The sequence below is a fragment of the Cornus florida genome, unplaced genomic scaffold (genome assembly GCF_030987335.1).
Source record: "Cornus florida cultivar Cherokee Brave unplaced genomic scaffold, ASM3098733v1 CherokeeBrave_3.0.0_Hap2_Chr02, whole genome shotgun sequence".
In the NCBI taxonomy this organism is placed as follows: domain Eukaryota; kingdom Viridiplantae; phylum Streptophyta; class Magnoliopsida; order Cornales; family Cornaceae; genus Cornus; species Cornus florida.
In genome coordinates, this window is record NW_026775572.1 from 10,903,883 (window position 1) to 10,919,793 (window position 15,911).

The window sequence follows — 15,911 nt, forward strand, 5'->3', positions numbered from 1 at the left end:
TTAATGACAATGAATTTTTTGGGCCTGCAAGGATGATTCTATCTTCCTCTAATACTCAAATGGCACCATTGAATTACAATGCACCAGGCACGCACTTGTTCATAGTAGACTCATAATTAATGTAAATATATATATATATATATATATATATATATATATATATATATATATTGTGAATATTGACAATATAACAAATGTGATTAGATATCAACAATTTTAATAAAAATCAAACATGCCCCAAGTGGCTCCTACTTTTTTTTTCCCCGAGCTAGGAGCCTAATTACAGTAGATGTGAGCTTCTGAGAATCGCTTTCAATGAAGGAATCACATCCTCCGTTATCATCTCAGGTAACGGCTTGGCTGGAGCTTTTGCAGCAGGCTTTGGCTTTGCCAGAGCAGCTTTCTTGGTGGTCTTTCCCTCCAATTCAGCAGCAACTAATTTTAAAGACAAGGACAACAAATATATCTATTCACAATCAACTTTTTGGAGATATACCGGAAATTAAATCAAGCCGTATGCATTGAGTCTCAAAAATTTACCTGTCGATGATGATGATTCTTGCACGGCAAAACAGACAGATTTTAGGTGTGAATTCACTAATTTACAGACCATCTGTGACACACGAACACCATAGTATGCTACATGTCAAACACTTCAAAATTAATCAATGAAAAAAAAAAACCCAATGAATGAGAATTTCAGCTCAATTCAACCACATAGTTCCAGTAAGCTCAGTGGAGTAGAAATTTTGTTACATTGGTTGGCTTTTAAATGATGGGAAATTCTTACAACATGAAGTTAAATATCTTTTGCTATATGCAGATTTTCTAAACAACCAAACAGAGTCATATCAAATATAATTTACAGAGCTGGGATTGGGTTTCATTGCACTGCCACCCAAATGATGGAAAATTCTTTTTAAATATAAAATTCATATATTTTTTTTTTACCTTTGCCACACATTTTCCCAAGAACCAAGCAACTATACAATCCACAAACTTGGAAAAAGTTAAGTTCTCCTGAATTAGTCAATATGAATTTCCTCTTTATTTCTTTCAGATAAAGTAAATAAATAAGCTCACACATTTCTCCTATAGTAAGAACGAAAATAGAAATAAAACAAATAAATTAGTACTGCTTTTTTTTTTTTCTTTTTTTGTGAATACCATTAGGAGTACTGTAGAGTTAATGTTGACATTACGGCTGAAGTAGGAAGATGACCGAAAGCTCCAAACCACAATCAACCCTCATGTTGTTGCCATTAAGAGAGAGAGAGATCGAGTCCAATCTATCTGGGAAAACTTTTTCTAGTTTTGTTTTCCTCTCTATAATTAATCAAACATTTCTTGCTAGCTTTGTTGGGCGAAAGAGAGAGAGAGAGAGAGAGTTGTTAAGTTTAACAAAGCGAAATTGAGCATATAAGAGAGAACAAAGAAAGCTTTGACTCCACGGAGTCTTGCAGAATACATGCACTGATTTTTCAGTTTCAAGAAATTAGATGTATGCACTGTATATACATAAGAGGAACACAGGCTCACTCGCATTTGGCTTCGTAAGACCCAATCATCCTCATCACCACGCATCACTTTTGGCTGAGCTAAATTCTGGTCGGTATCCTGAGTGGGGGGGTGTCTTCATATCGTTTTTGGCCAAGAGATTGACCGGGAGAGCACTAAAGCAACTTTTCTTTATTTATTACAGAGTTTTTTTCCATTTTGCCAAGCAAAATTACCTTTGCTTAGTCATACAAAGAACATAATAGATCGAACCTCACCCCTAGCAGTCGCAATTGGTGCGTATAAATAAAATAGCAACCAACATGATGGAAAGCAGAAAATCCAACTCTCATATGCAGGAAACAATAAAAAATAAATAAATAAAGTGATTGTCTTGAGCTTTTGCAATTAACTGTAGAGTGACCCTTTTTTTCCTTTCATTCAAGTAACTTCTAGGGTATTGCACTTCCAAGGAGTTATAAATGCAACCTATTATTGCTATATGTGACCAAACAATCAAAAAAGAAAAAGAAAATAAAAAATTAAAGAGTTTATCTAGAGCTTTTCATTAACTGTCGAGTAACTATGGTACCCTTCTAGCTATTCACCAAATGATCATTGTCCTTACCTTTGTCCCATTCAAATAGCAGTCACGTCTTAAGCCTAGGTCTGAAAAAAGGTCTCCTTATAGTATTTTAGTTCTTGTATACTTTTTTTTGATGTCAGACATGGCTCCGTGCTTCTTTTTCGGAGCCTTCCTGTACTCTGTGGATAAGAATGATGATGAACATAATAAAGAACACATTCAAACAGCGAAAAAATTACACGAAAAGTGGACTGAATAACTTGAATTAAATAGAGTAAATTTGATACCTCTTGGGCACCAAGTGAGGCACAGAGCCTTAACGGTGCTAACATCAATCAAGACAGGAGAAAAAAGAGCAGCCAACTGCGGCATGTGTTTCTGCAAAATAATAAAAGAAAATAAGTAAATAAATTCAACACATCCAACTTATCATGGATTCATGATAAAGAATTTTAACTATATGATGTGTTTGGCGGGAATTGGATGCATTGCAAGGTTTTAGGGCTCTGGTTTTGAATGGGATTGTCTTTGCCTTGAATCTTTTTTATAAACCTGGACCCAAGCCTAAAATGATTCTGGGTAGTGTTCTGCGGAACAACCACAGGTAACATAAGTACCAGGTAAATCCATTACCTTCCCTACGAATATATGAACATAATATCGCTGGACCAATATATCTCTTTTTCCACGTACCTTCAGAAATCCAAAAATCACATAAATGGAATTTCCTGCCAGCTGAGACGTACATCTAACATGCTGCTTTACAAAGTCAATAACCTACAATGAGGAAAAACATGTCAGAAAATGTCAAGTAGAGGAAAAGAAATTTCAAGCCAACTGCAAGTGAGTTGAAAAAGTATGAACTGAACGGTCGTGGTAGATCATAATAACCATATGGTTAGACAGAGTAAATGCACTGAAGAATGCATACAGATATTTTCCTAGATTGTCAAACTACTCATGATAAATATCTTATATAATTCCAAAAAGGCAAAAAAAAAAAAAAAAGGAAACTATGAACTTAATAAAGTTACCAGAGGAAGAAATAGGTGTTTCTAGTTACCACAGTATAACTAGCACAGGTCTGGTAGCCTGTTGGTTAGGGTTGTTTGTATTTTTTTCTTGGAGGGAGTCCCTCCTCTTCTTTTATACTCATTGTATATTTTTTGTTTTCATAAATAAAATTAACACATTCAGGAAAAAAAAAAGAATCACCGTGTTTTGTACTACAGCTGTTACGAGAAATATATCCATTTGCATAGATCATGAAATTTAATCATTTAAGAAAAGTATAATACCAAAAAAAAAAATATCGGCATAAAATATGCTTAGCATACCTTCTTTTCAGCTTCTTGTTCATTTATTGAACTCTGGAGCACCTTTTCTATCAAGCCTGGATTTAATTGAGAATATATGTGCACATAAAAAGAATGATGTCACGTGCATCTTTTAAAGTAAAATGCAAAGAACACCAGAATATAAATCTTACAGACAGTGGAACAACTGCAAAAGCAGGAATACTTGACAAGCTGCTTACCAGTTGATCCATGATAAGTCTGTTTCCGTTCGTCCATGCCATCCATACACTCCTTACTTTGATGCATAACCAAATCAGGACCCTAAATATGGTAAGCCATTCATTTCAGAATAAGAGGAGTATCAAACTATTAAAAGCTACTGTATTAAGTTCCACAAACACAGAATTTTACCTACTCCAAGAAAGTAATAAGCTGCAATCAAAGTCCAAGAAATGGGAGTCTGACATTAAAAATATATGATAAAAAGAAAAAAAAGGAATTGCATGCAAGCATTAAGAAAGATGATTCTGAAAGTATACTTATTTGTTTGTATTTTGCATAACATTTTTTCAAAAGAGGCATCTGCATTTCATCCCCAAGAACCAAAATGTAGTGCAAGATGCAGTGCAATTTTTTTATTTTTAAATGCATAAAAAGAACATTTTTTTAATCTTTGCAAATTTGCAAAACAATGTCTTTTACTATCGAAGGTAACAATTTGCCACATTACACTCCGCCTTTACTCTTGCAAAACATTATGAACACACAACAACAATGCCGTGACGGTATCGAACACTTGGACACGTGTCAGACATGGCCCAAACACCTGTCGGACACAAGCTTGAATTGCTCTAAAAATTGAATATTTTATTCTCTAGTTGAACACAGCTGGGACACGGTTGGACACTTTCAACACGACAGAATGGTTTGTAATTTTTTTTTTTTTAAATAATGGGATTCGATGTAACTTAAAATATATCAGTACAGAAGATGCAATAATAGTTAGTAAAGAATATGCAATTAACAGAGAACAGTTCCAACCATCAATCCTTGGGAAACAATGTTTAAAGAGATGGAATAAAATTACCTCAATCGATTTGGCCAGATTGACATCAGTAAGTACACAAGCAATCTCCAGTATTCTATCAACTTCATCATCCAGACCTGCATAGGAAGCACAAGAAAAAGAACAACATATGCAAATAATATCAGCCATTCAACATCAAATATGCACACATAAACGAGTAGGAAGAGGGGAGGAAGAGTTTGTCTTTTCATTGTTTGGTAGGGGAAAAAAAGGAAAGGAAAGGGAAGAGAAAGGAATGTCATTCCCTCCAGTCTCACCACACTCCTTCCAAAAGTAGGAGAAAGGAGAAAAAGAGGCCCCAATTCCAGCAACACAACTCATTACAGATTTAAGGGTATAATTGTAAGATCACAAAAATATTCCTTAATTCCACATTTCAATCTTGCTCAAGCAAACGAAATGAGGGATAGACCCCATTCTTTCCTTAGGGATACCTACTCCATTACTTTACCCTCCCATCCTTCAAAATCCCTCGTGCCAGACGAATGACTATTGGGTTGAATTGTACCAAGTAGGGTTCTCCAACCTGACTGCAAGTTGTTTTCCTTGCTTTATCATTTATTTTCATTAAAATCGAGTTTTAACTAAAAATGCAATTCATTAAACTTGTTGTTTATCATGAGAGATAGAGAGAACAAATGTATATATATTTCACCGACACACTACCAAATAAGCCTATATAGGCTTATATAAGGGATACAAGCCTCCTTAATAACACAAGGGCCTACTAATATAATGTAATTACATAATGGCCCAACATATATATATATATAACATTCTAACACTCCCCCTCAAGCTGGAGAATATATATCAAATAATCCTAGCTTGGAACAGATAGTTCTTAACCGGTTATGACCCAATGCTTTGGTAAACATATCAGCTAATTGATCTTCAAACTTCACGAATGGAGTAGAGATGCTCCCAAGCAATATCTTTTCTCGAATGAAGTGACAATCAACTTCAATATGTTTGGTCCTCTCATGAAACACAGGATTTGAGGCAATGTGAACTGCTGCTTGATTATCACAGAACAATGGAGTAGGAACTTCAACTGTCAACCCAAGTTCTTTTAGAAAATGTTGTATCCAGGTCAACTCACTAGTAGTATGAGCCATTGCCCTATACTCAGCTTCAGCACTAGATCGAGCTACCACCGTTTGCTTTTTACTTCACCATGTAACAAGATTGCCTCCTACAAATGTGCAGTAGCCTGTAGTAGATCTCCTATCTGAAGGAGAACCAGCCCAATCGGCATCTGTAAAACCTTCCACCCTGAGATGACCATTTGATTTATATAGTAACCCAACACCTGGAGCTTGCTTGAGATATCGGATAATCCGAAGAACAGCAATCTAATGTGGCATTCTAGGAGCTCCCATAAACTGACTTACAACACTAACTGCATATGAAATATCAGGTCGAGTGATAGTGAGATAAATTAATTTCCTAACTAGACGACGAAATCTGCCCGGATCATTAAATAGATCACCCTCATCAGACACAAGTTTTGTATTCGAATCCATAGGAGCATCAACCGGGCGACCACCCAACATACCTGTTTCTTCTAATAAATCCAACACATATTTTCGTTGTGATAAACTTATACCCTTCTTGGATCTAGCAACTTCAATACCCAAGAAATACCTAAGTTTACCTAACTCTTTAGTGTGGAATCAATATTGCAGAAACAACTTCACTTAGCAATGCCTTCAGAATCATCACCTGTGATCACAATATCATCTACATATACAACAAGAAAGATGAAGCCAGCTTTAGTGCGCTGGTGAAATACCGAATGGTCAGTCTGATATCTGTTAAGACCAAATTTTAATGCTGCCTCAGAGAATTTTCCAAACCAAGCCCGTGGAGATTGTTTCAATCCATATAGGGCCTTTTTAAGGCGACAAACAGTGTGAAGAGACTCCCCCTGAGCAACAAACCCAGGTGGTTGCTCCATATAAACCTCTTCGACTAAGTCACCATGCAAAAAAGCATTTTTAACGTCTAACTGAAACAGAGGCCAATGTCTATTAGCAGCAAGAGAAATCAAAACACGAATAGAAGAAATCTTAGCAACAGGGGCAAACGTCTCATCATAGTCAATACCATAAGTCTGGGTATAACCTTTGGCAACAAGACGAGCTTTTAATCGCTCAACGGACCCATCTGGAAGATACTTCACAGTGTAGACCCAGCGACAACCAACTAGTTTGACACCTGGAGATAAAGGAACAAGATTCCACGTGTCATTCTGATGCAAAGCATCAATTTCATCTTGCATGGCTTTCCTCCAGCCCGAATCAGACAAAGCATCCTGCACAGTCTTAGGAACAAATGTAGTAGACAATTAAGAGGAAAAACATGAGAAAGATGGCGATAAGGAATTATAAGAGACATACTGAGCAATGGGATGTTTAGTAACACAGGAGCGAGGAGCTTTACGTAGTGCAATAGGCAAGGATTCAGACACAGTGGAAGGTGTTGGATCCAAAGACTCTGAAGACGACGGAGGAGGCACGACAGCAGATGGCTTTGGTCTTCGAGTGTACACCTGTAACGGGGCAGGCAAAGGAGATCTAGGCTGAAGAGAAAGTGAGGGAAGTGGAACCGCAGGAAGAAGCGACTCAGAAGTAATATCAAGAATTGAATCACTATCTGAAAAATATGGGACGGACTCACAAAAGGTCACATCCACGCTAATAAAGTACCGTTGAGAAACAGGACTATAACAACGATAACCTTTATGAGAACGAGAGTATCCAAGAAATACACACTTTGTGGCACGTGGGTCAAGTTTATCAAAACCAGGACCAAGATTGTGGACATAACAGACACAGCCAAAAACTCGAGGAGTAAGAGAAAACAAAGGAGAATCAGGAAATAAAATAGAATGTGGAAATTTGCCATCTAATACAGATGACGGCATACGGTTAATAAGATGACAGGCAGTAAGAACAGCATCACCCCAAAACCGTTTAGGCATGCGCATATGAAACAAAAGAGCACGGGTTACTTCTAAGAGGTGTCGATTCTTACGTTCTGCAACTCCATTTTGTTGAGGAGTATAAACACATGAATTTTGATGAATAATTCCTTTATCACTGAGATAGGTATCAAAAGGGGTTGCAGAATATTCCTTAGCATTATCAGAACGTAAAATACGAATTGGACAGCCAAACTGAGTTTTGATTTCTTTTCGAAATTTTTGAAAAATTAAAAATAACTTAGAACGATCTTTCATTAAAAACAACCAAGTCAGGCGAGAATAATCAACCACAAATGTCACAAAATAATGAAATTTATTGATTGAAGAATGCTTTATTGGACCCCATACATCTGAATGAACCAAATGAAAAGGACTAGAGACACGATTATTAACCCTAGACTTGAAAGACACACGATGGTGCTTACTAAGTTGACAAACCTCACATGACAAGAATTTTAAATTACTAAGACTAGGAACTTGACGCTGCAAAACTTGAAGTGACGGGTGTCCAAGACGACAGTGCCACTGGAATGGAGACAGAGAAGACTGAAGAGCCACAGGATAAGGTGCCACATCAAAGTAATATAAGCCACCAGCTTCATTCCCCGTACCAATCGTCTTCTTCGTCTTGAGATCCTGAAACACACAAAAAGTAGGATAAAATGTAACAGAGCACTGAAGAGATTTAGTAAGCTTACTGACAGACATTAAATTAAAGGGAAACTGAGGAACATATAAAACAGATGAGAGAGACAAGGAATCACTAAGTTGAGTTGTCCCCAAACCTGAAACCTTAGCGGAGGAACCGTTAGCAAGGGTAACTCTTTGAGAAGGAGGTACAGAATTAAAATCAAATAGAGGAGAAGAACATCCAGTCATATGATCGGATGCTCCAGTGTCTATGATCCAAGGACTGTGAGTGGAAGACAATAGACATGTGGGTGCAGTACCTGACTGGGCAAAGGTAGCCGTGGAAGATGAATTAGATGCTTGCTTATAAGACAAAAACTGAGCATACTCATCACGTGAGATAGGGACCGTATCTGATTCAGCTACATTATGAGATCCAGAAGCAACATCATTCGGAGAGGAGGAAACTTGATTTGCATAACTAGATGGTTTGCCATGAAGGTCCCAACAAAAATTCACAGTATGATTAGAAAGACCACAATGAGTACATTTTCGTGATTCCCTGCCACGGCCACGTCCTCCCCGTGAATCACGACCGCCACGTGTGAAGCGTCCCCCACGACCTCCACGGAAAACAGTATTTTCACCCTTTGAAACAATCAATGCTGAACACTCACCACTCTGCCCAGTATTCAAAGTGGAGGTATAACTGACAAGTGTAGCGCGCTGAAGTCTAGAAAACACATCAGCAAGAGATGGAAGTGTGGGACTGCCCATAATCTGTGAACGAAAAGACTCATAAACTGAGGACAAACCAGTAAGAAAACGAACATCAGCAGTAATGGGCTGATACATATTCAGTTCCTCACAAATGCCCATAACTTTGGATTAATACTCTTCTATACTGTGACTACCTTGTTCAAGATGAAAATACTGCTTACAAAGCTCATAAACACGAGTAATATTACCTGTCCCAGAATACAGTTGCTGCAATCTGTCCCATATCTCCTTTGCAGTATCCAAATAAAGTAAAGTTGTACTAATTTGGGGTTCAATACTATTTATCATCACAGAAATGATCTAAGCATCTTCCTTTTCCCATGCATCAAAAGAAGCATCAGTTTCCTTGAGTTTCTCTTTAGTCAGATGATTACCAAGGCCTCTACCTTTGAGAAAAATTTTAACTGATTTAGCCCACAGTATATAGTTCTTCCCATTGAGTTTAACAGAAGTCAGGGAAGAATGAAGACCAGAAGTGGGAGAAAACAAATCTGAAGTGGAGGCCATGTCTTACCCAGCAAAACAGAGAAGAAAATATGAAGCAGAATTGGTATTCGGGCTGAACCTGGGCAAACGGTCGGATCCGAGAACAGGTCGGATCTGGACAAACGGGTCGGATCCGGGTAACGGGTCGGAACTTGACGAGCGAGTCAGATCCGGATAACGGGCCGGATCTGGTCAAACAGGCCGAATCTGGGCTATCCCAGGTTTACGAAACCAAGGTTGGAATAACTATCCCAGGTTTAGTAAACCAGGGTTGGAATAGCCTCACTCCTGCAACCAAACACCACCCTTCTCCTTCACAATCAGCGCCGGCGAGAACCAGAACTCTGCCACCGACAAGAAATTCCAGCACCCGAGATTCGCAATGGAAAAACAAGGCTAGTACACACCCTAGCCCTTGCAGCGGTGACGACAACCTAACAACAACAAAAAAAAACAGCGATCTAACAACGGAGCGGAGACGGATCGCGATGATGGAGCTTCTGCAACTTACGACAGCCAAGGAAGCCTCGACCAGCAAAACGAAAGGCGTCAGATTTGAGAACGACGAACAAATCTTCAGCGAGTCAGATCTGAGAACAACGAACAAATCTTCAGCGAAGAACAGAGTTGGCTTCGATCTTGATTTTGATTTGTAGAAGAACAACCCAACCCAGATGCAATCACAACTACCACCCGCTCTGATACCATGTTGTTTATCATGAGAGATAGAGAGAACAAATGTATATATATTTCACCGACACACTACCAAATAAGCCTATATAGGCTTATATAAGGGATACAAGCCTCCTTAATAACACAAGGGCCTACTAATATAATGTAATTACATAATGGCCCAACACATATATATATATAACATTCTAACAAAACTAAACTCATATTGATGTTAAAATTGAGAGGTTCATGTCCTTGTAACCAATACTAACTAAAACTGGATCCAAAGTGCCCTATCATCCAAAGTCTGAAGCATAAGACAATAAGCATTGCTAAAACAAATACTTTGATACAATATGCCTCGTACAGCCCAAGATGTACATGGGCAACTTTTGGCCAAAGTATCCTGCCCACTGTTCTACGAACACTTTAGGCATGGGCCCACAGGCCAAGGACAAGGAATGATGAATCCTATTAATTATTTTAAATGAGAAGAACCAAAAGCTTACCCGTCATTTCCATGTCGATCCACACAAACTCGAGATCATTCTTTGATTCTCCTGAACTGTCACCTTTGATCTTGGCAACAGTGGTCCCCTGTAGTTTGTCATATTTAGGATCCCATTCCAACACACTAAAGGCCTTTAAATCCATCACTACTTAGCAGAATTGTTTATTTCCTGGATCGAGAGAAGAATGTCAACTAATTATTGTGCTTAAGGATAAAAGGAAGTATACAAGCAACCTAAAAAGACACACTTTTTAAGATAGTAAATTATAAAACAAATTTAATGACATGATTGGGTAGATAAGATTGAGAATTTGAAAAGCATGCCACATAAATTATTGCAAAAATAATTACACTCTACATTGTGACTTATACAATCTAGATGAGCCTCAACTGCAGTTCTATGGCAGGTCTTAAATGGATATAGTCCAAATAATATTAGATTGACTGGGCATGCTTCAGGCTATTTCTTAGTTTGAATAAAAGTACAGAAAATTATTCTTTCACATTGGCAAATCAACTATGAAGCAGGTTGAGGAAGCCAAGTAGAAATTATTTACTCTCTTCAATACTTGATTATGGGTTAGCATCTAAATGATCCCAACGAATAAAATTCACAGAGATAGTTACAGAACAACGATTACCAACAAAAGTTAAATAACACCCATACAACGACACCCCTTTTCGGAGAAGTAACAGGCCAACCCAGTTTATAGTTATGAAAATGTAGTATATATGCATAACAATATTTATATATATGCATATGTTTAATACATAAAGAAACAAGCAAATGAGTACACACCATTCTACCACAATTCTTTCTTTCAGAATAGATCAATCTGAAACCAGTGAGAAAGTAGAATGGTACAACCATAAATAATATTATTTGAAGAGGTAAAAAAAAGAGGTTTAGGTTGTGGAAAGATGGATGATTGATTGTTCTCTTCTGCTTCTTCAATGGAAATGGAAATGGAAAAGGTACAAAAAGAGGTTTGTCATTAATCATAATAATTGGAAATTTGATGGGCTTGCTTACAAACAGGTTTATTATGAAACAGTATGTTTTACTGTTGGCCCATCCACAAAGTATATGGGTTTCAGAACCCAAATCAGTCCACTTGTGTAGCACAGTGAGTCATGATGAATAAGGGGTGCACATGGTTTGGTTCGGACTGGTTTAAGAATTTTTATGATAGCACAGATCGCAAGAATTTTTTCTAAAGCACAAACAATCCACATGCATAAAACTCATGTCATGATATTTTTGTCACGGCGCAGTCTAGCAAAATAAAACTCATGTCAAACTCCAAGATTTCTATGCATGAAAACCCACCCAACAACAAGTAACAGAACCTAGACTCTAGCAAATATCAAGTATGATAGTCAAAAAAAATTATCAATAGAATTAGCAGCAATGAACCCAATTGTAGTAGACAATAATAACAAAATTGAAGAGTTTTCATACCATACAACAGAAACTGAACAGAGAGAAATGTATGAGAATGCGTAAATAACAACACAAAAATTATGAGAGAACAAAACCTTCACCATTAAAGTAAATTAAAAAAAAAAAAATCAGAGAGTATAAGAATGAGTGAATAACAAAAAAATAAATCAGTGACAAACTCAAGTCACGTTCACAGTTGAAGGGTTATCAGATTTTCATATAATTTCAAGTGTACTTCTAATATCAGTATGCCTTTAGAATTTAGGCTCCATTTATTACTACTTAAAAAGTTTTCCTCATAAAATATTTTTTTACATGTAAAATACTTTTTTCTTTAATTTTTCGGTGTTTGGCTTGTATCTGACAACAAAGATAAGTAAACCAAAATACATTAGTTAGAAATTTTCTCAAACAGTTGGTGGACAGGGAATTATAAGATGAAATCACAATGTCAAATCAGAAGCTTATTGGGCTAAAGAGGCTCAAAAGAATTTTGAAGATAAATCAAATCTTCTTCGAATTTCAAAAAACAAAACAAAATGTCAATCAAAAGATTCATGTGTGTGTGTGTGTATACAAGAGAGAGAACACCATTAGTTTTGAACTAATCATAATAGATCAAACAAACTGATACCAATATCATGATTCAATACTAATCATGAAAATTGTTTGAAAATGGATACAGAATCCCAATATGAGGAGACTACCAATGAAATAGAGAACCTCATCGGCATTAGAAATGCTTCTCAGCGTCAAGCAATAGCCACAGGTGAAGGAGAGAGAAAATGATAAATCATCCAATTCATATGGAGAAAATACATAGATCAAATGTTCTCTATTGCTCAGGTTAGCTAAGTTGAAAGAGTGAAGAGACTCATCGTGACTGTTGACAGAGGGTTGCAACTAGGGATGGCAATAGGGGCAGGGTACCCTTCTCCGTCCTCTCCCCGCGCCCGCCCCCGACCCCGCCCAAAACCATTTAGCATATTCCCCTCCCACCCTGTCAAATTTTTTTCTTATTTTTCCCATTCATGAACAAATGGTGTGTTTATTTCTTTTCCTAATTACTTTAGGAAGTCATCTGAATTCAGGATGTTTTCTCTCTCATTGGTAACAGGTTCTACAATTAAAAAACATATATATCACATAACATGTTTGATTTTAGTAAATTAAAGGACTTATAGATGACTCGGACCAGTATCAGAATAATTTGGATGAATTGGTTCTAATTCAATGTTTTGTTACTTTTAATTTTCTCTAAAGTTTCAAAACTTTTGGAAGCTATTTTAAAGCACTAATAAAATAGTTAAAAATAATATCTTTGAACATCCCATAAGACAATAACGGTCAATACAAATCTATTACACCATTAAAAAAAGTGGTGACAAATAAGAAAAGATGTATCACCAATATTAAATTCAAAATCAAAATTTAGTGCCAAACAAATAACTTCCTTCATCCCCAAGAGTAATTTTTTTTTTTTTTTTTTCAATTTTCACTAAAGTTACAGAACTTATGACGGCTAATTTAAAGAAGTACTAAAATGGTTTAAAAATAATATCTTTGAAGAATCCCAAGCTCTATAATTGTCACTACAAATTCATAGCACCATCAAACAAAGTGGTACATAAGAAAAGTTATATAACAAATATTAACTTCAAATAGCACTAAAAAATAATTAAATTCTTCAATTTGATTTGTTGACCAACTAGTTATTGGAGGAACCCAAAAGCAAAAAACACCGACCCTTCCAAAAATAATAATGTTTTATTATATGAGAGGAAAGGGCAAAATATAAAATAATTTGTCATAAAAGGCAAAACAGGTAATCACTGACCTTTTATTCTTTTCTTTGAAATCATTCCCCTTTTTATAATATTAAAATTTTTATTTTAGAGGTTTTTTTTTTCCTATTATTTTAGACGTTGATACCTTCTATTTCTCCCTTGTATCTTATTGTTTTCTTTCTACATTTATACACTAACGATCCAATAAGTTTACCACAATATTGTCACTCAATAGATTAAAGTTTCAATTCTCAATAGAACAAAGTGAATCTACAACTTATTTGTGAAGAAAGGAAAAATAAATTAAAAATAATAATAAATTAAAAGTAATAAGCTCTCTCTCTCTTGTTCCTATTTCATGTGTTGGCATCAATTGTTATGTGAACTGATCCCATGTTTCCATATGCATACAATTTCTGTTTTCACTTCTCATATCAAAGTTCATTAATAGATTAAGTTGTCTTGCTTCACGTCCGATTATATTATATTGTATACACACACTTGCATATATAAACTTTTGTTAATTTTGGTTTTTCAGCGTATCACACCTCAGCAAATTGGTAGTTCACTGGCAGTTTCATGTCTCTGGTTAATCAGTGGAACCACGAATTTCGCAAAAAGAGACAGAGGTGAAATTCAATGCCGCTATATCAGACTTCTCATATCAAATTTAGTACGTGGGTTAAAAGGATCCGTTGACAATTCGACATGCATGAATGTGATCGGATTAAGAACCTTCATAAACTAATCTTAAAATTAGGGTTTTAAGGGATATATAAGAGAGAAAGGCGATAGATGGTGTCTAAGAGAGAGACGCACCTGTCTACTAGAAGAGATCGGCCGGTGATGATGAGGCTGGCGGAGGAGGCAACGTTAGCCGGACGCTGAGGATGAGAGACAGTATTAGGTACTGGCAATAGCCATTTGAAGTCTCAACAGAGTTAAAGACGACTAGAGTGAAGATTTTAGGGCTTTTTGGACCCCATATTTTCATTTTTATGGGTCAAAGCCATGATATTTTATAAAAATAAAAAAGGTTAATTGCCTGAGGTTGTGGTCAATGACTCTTAGAAGCGGAATGTTTTTTTTTTAACAGTAACGCCGCCTATGATGCGAAAATCTTGCAATCACACCTTAAGTTATACTAGCTTTCGTAATGGGCACGTTCTGACCTGTTTCTACTCTCACTCTTTCGGTGCGCACTCATTCAAATTTTCACTATTTATGATATAATTTTATCTCTTTTATGTTCTTGTTCTTACTTCCGCTCCCGCTTCATGTGATTTAGTTGACACCGCTCCCAACTTAAATGTCCTTTAAACTAGTCAACAATTATTTTTTAATCATGAAATGACCTTAATGTCTTTTTAACTAGTTTTAATTAACCAAATTACCCCATTATTTAAACAATTGCATTAATTCACCCTCTCTTCATCTTCACTGCTTAATCATATCAATTTCAAGAAATTGACCTGGCATTCCACTGCCACAAAAGATGATATAGAGAGCAAAACCTGTGTGTGTGTGTGTGATTTTGGATTGGGAATTTGAGAGGTACATATGAATTGGGGGATTGAGAGATACGGACCATACGATATATATGTGTGTGTGAATTAGGTTTAATTTGGGATCCTCGTAGTTTGATTATGCTCATGTCATGTGTTTAATTTGGATTGTCATGTGTGACGATGATGGTGGTAGAAGTGGTGGGCTGGCAATAATATATATCTATATTATTATTAAAAGTAGAAAGAGTTTTAGGCTTCGTTTGGATGAGAAGAGTTGGGGGGATTTGTAAACAAAATAAAAGAAATGATAAAGAGTGTTGTGTTTGGATGGGATAATTTGAAGGGGAAAGAAATGATTTGGAGGGATAGCTATCCCTCCAAATCCCTCATTTGGAATCCCTCCAAAATTGACAAGATTTAGAGGGATTTGGAGAGAAAATGAGCCAATTCCTAAAGTATCCCTCCCACGAAGTCGCCGGAAGTTGCAAAGATCGTCGAAAAAGTAGCCGGAAGTTGCTGAGATCATCGGCACTTGCAGTGGCGAGTTCTCCTTAGCCGTAAAACGACTTGAGAAAAGAGAAACCGAGATGGAGAACGAGACCCGCGATGGAGAAGGAGGCTCAGCCGATGAGGCCAAGA

General features: G+C 36.6%; 1 pseudogene; it reads right to left on the reverse strand.

Moving 5' to 3' along the window:
- Positions 1–671: 671 nt before the first annotated feature.
- Positions 672–14,749, reverse strand: LOC132293566 (oligoribonuclease-like; annotated as a pseudogene).
- Between the last annotated feature and the right edge of the window lie 1,162 nt (positions 14,750–15,911).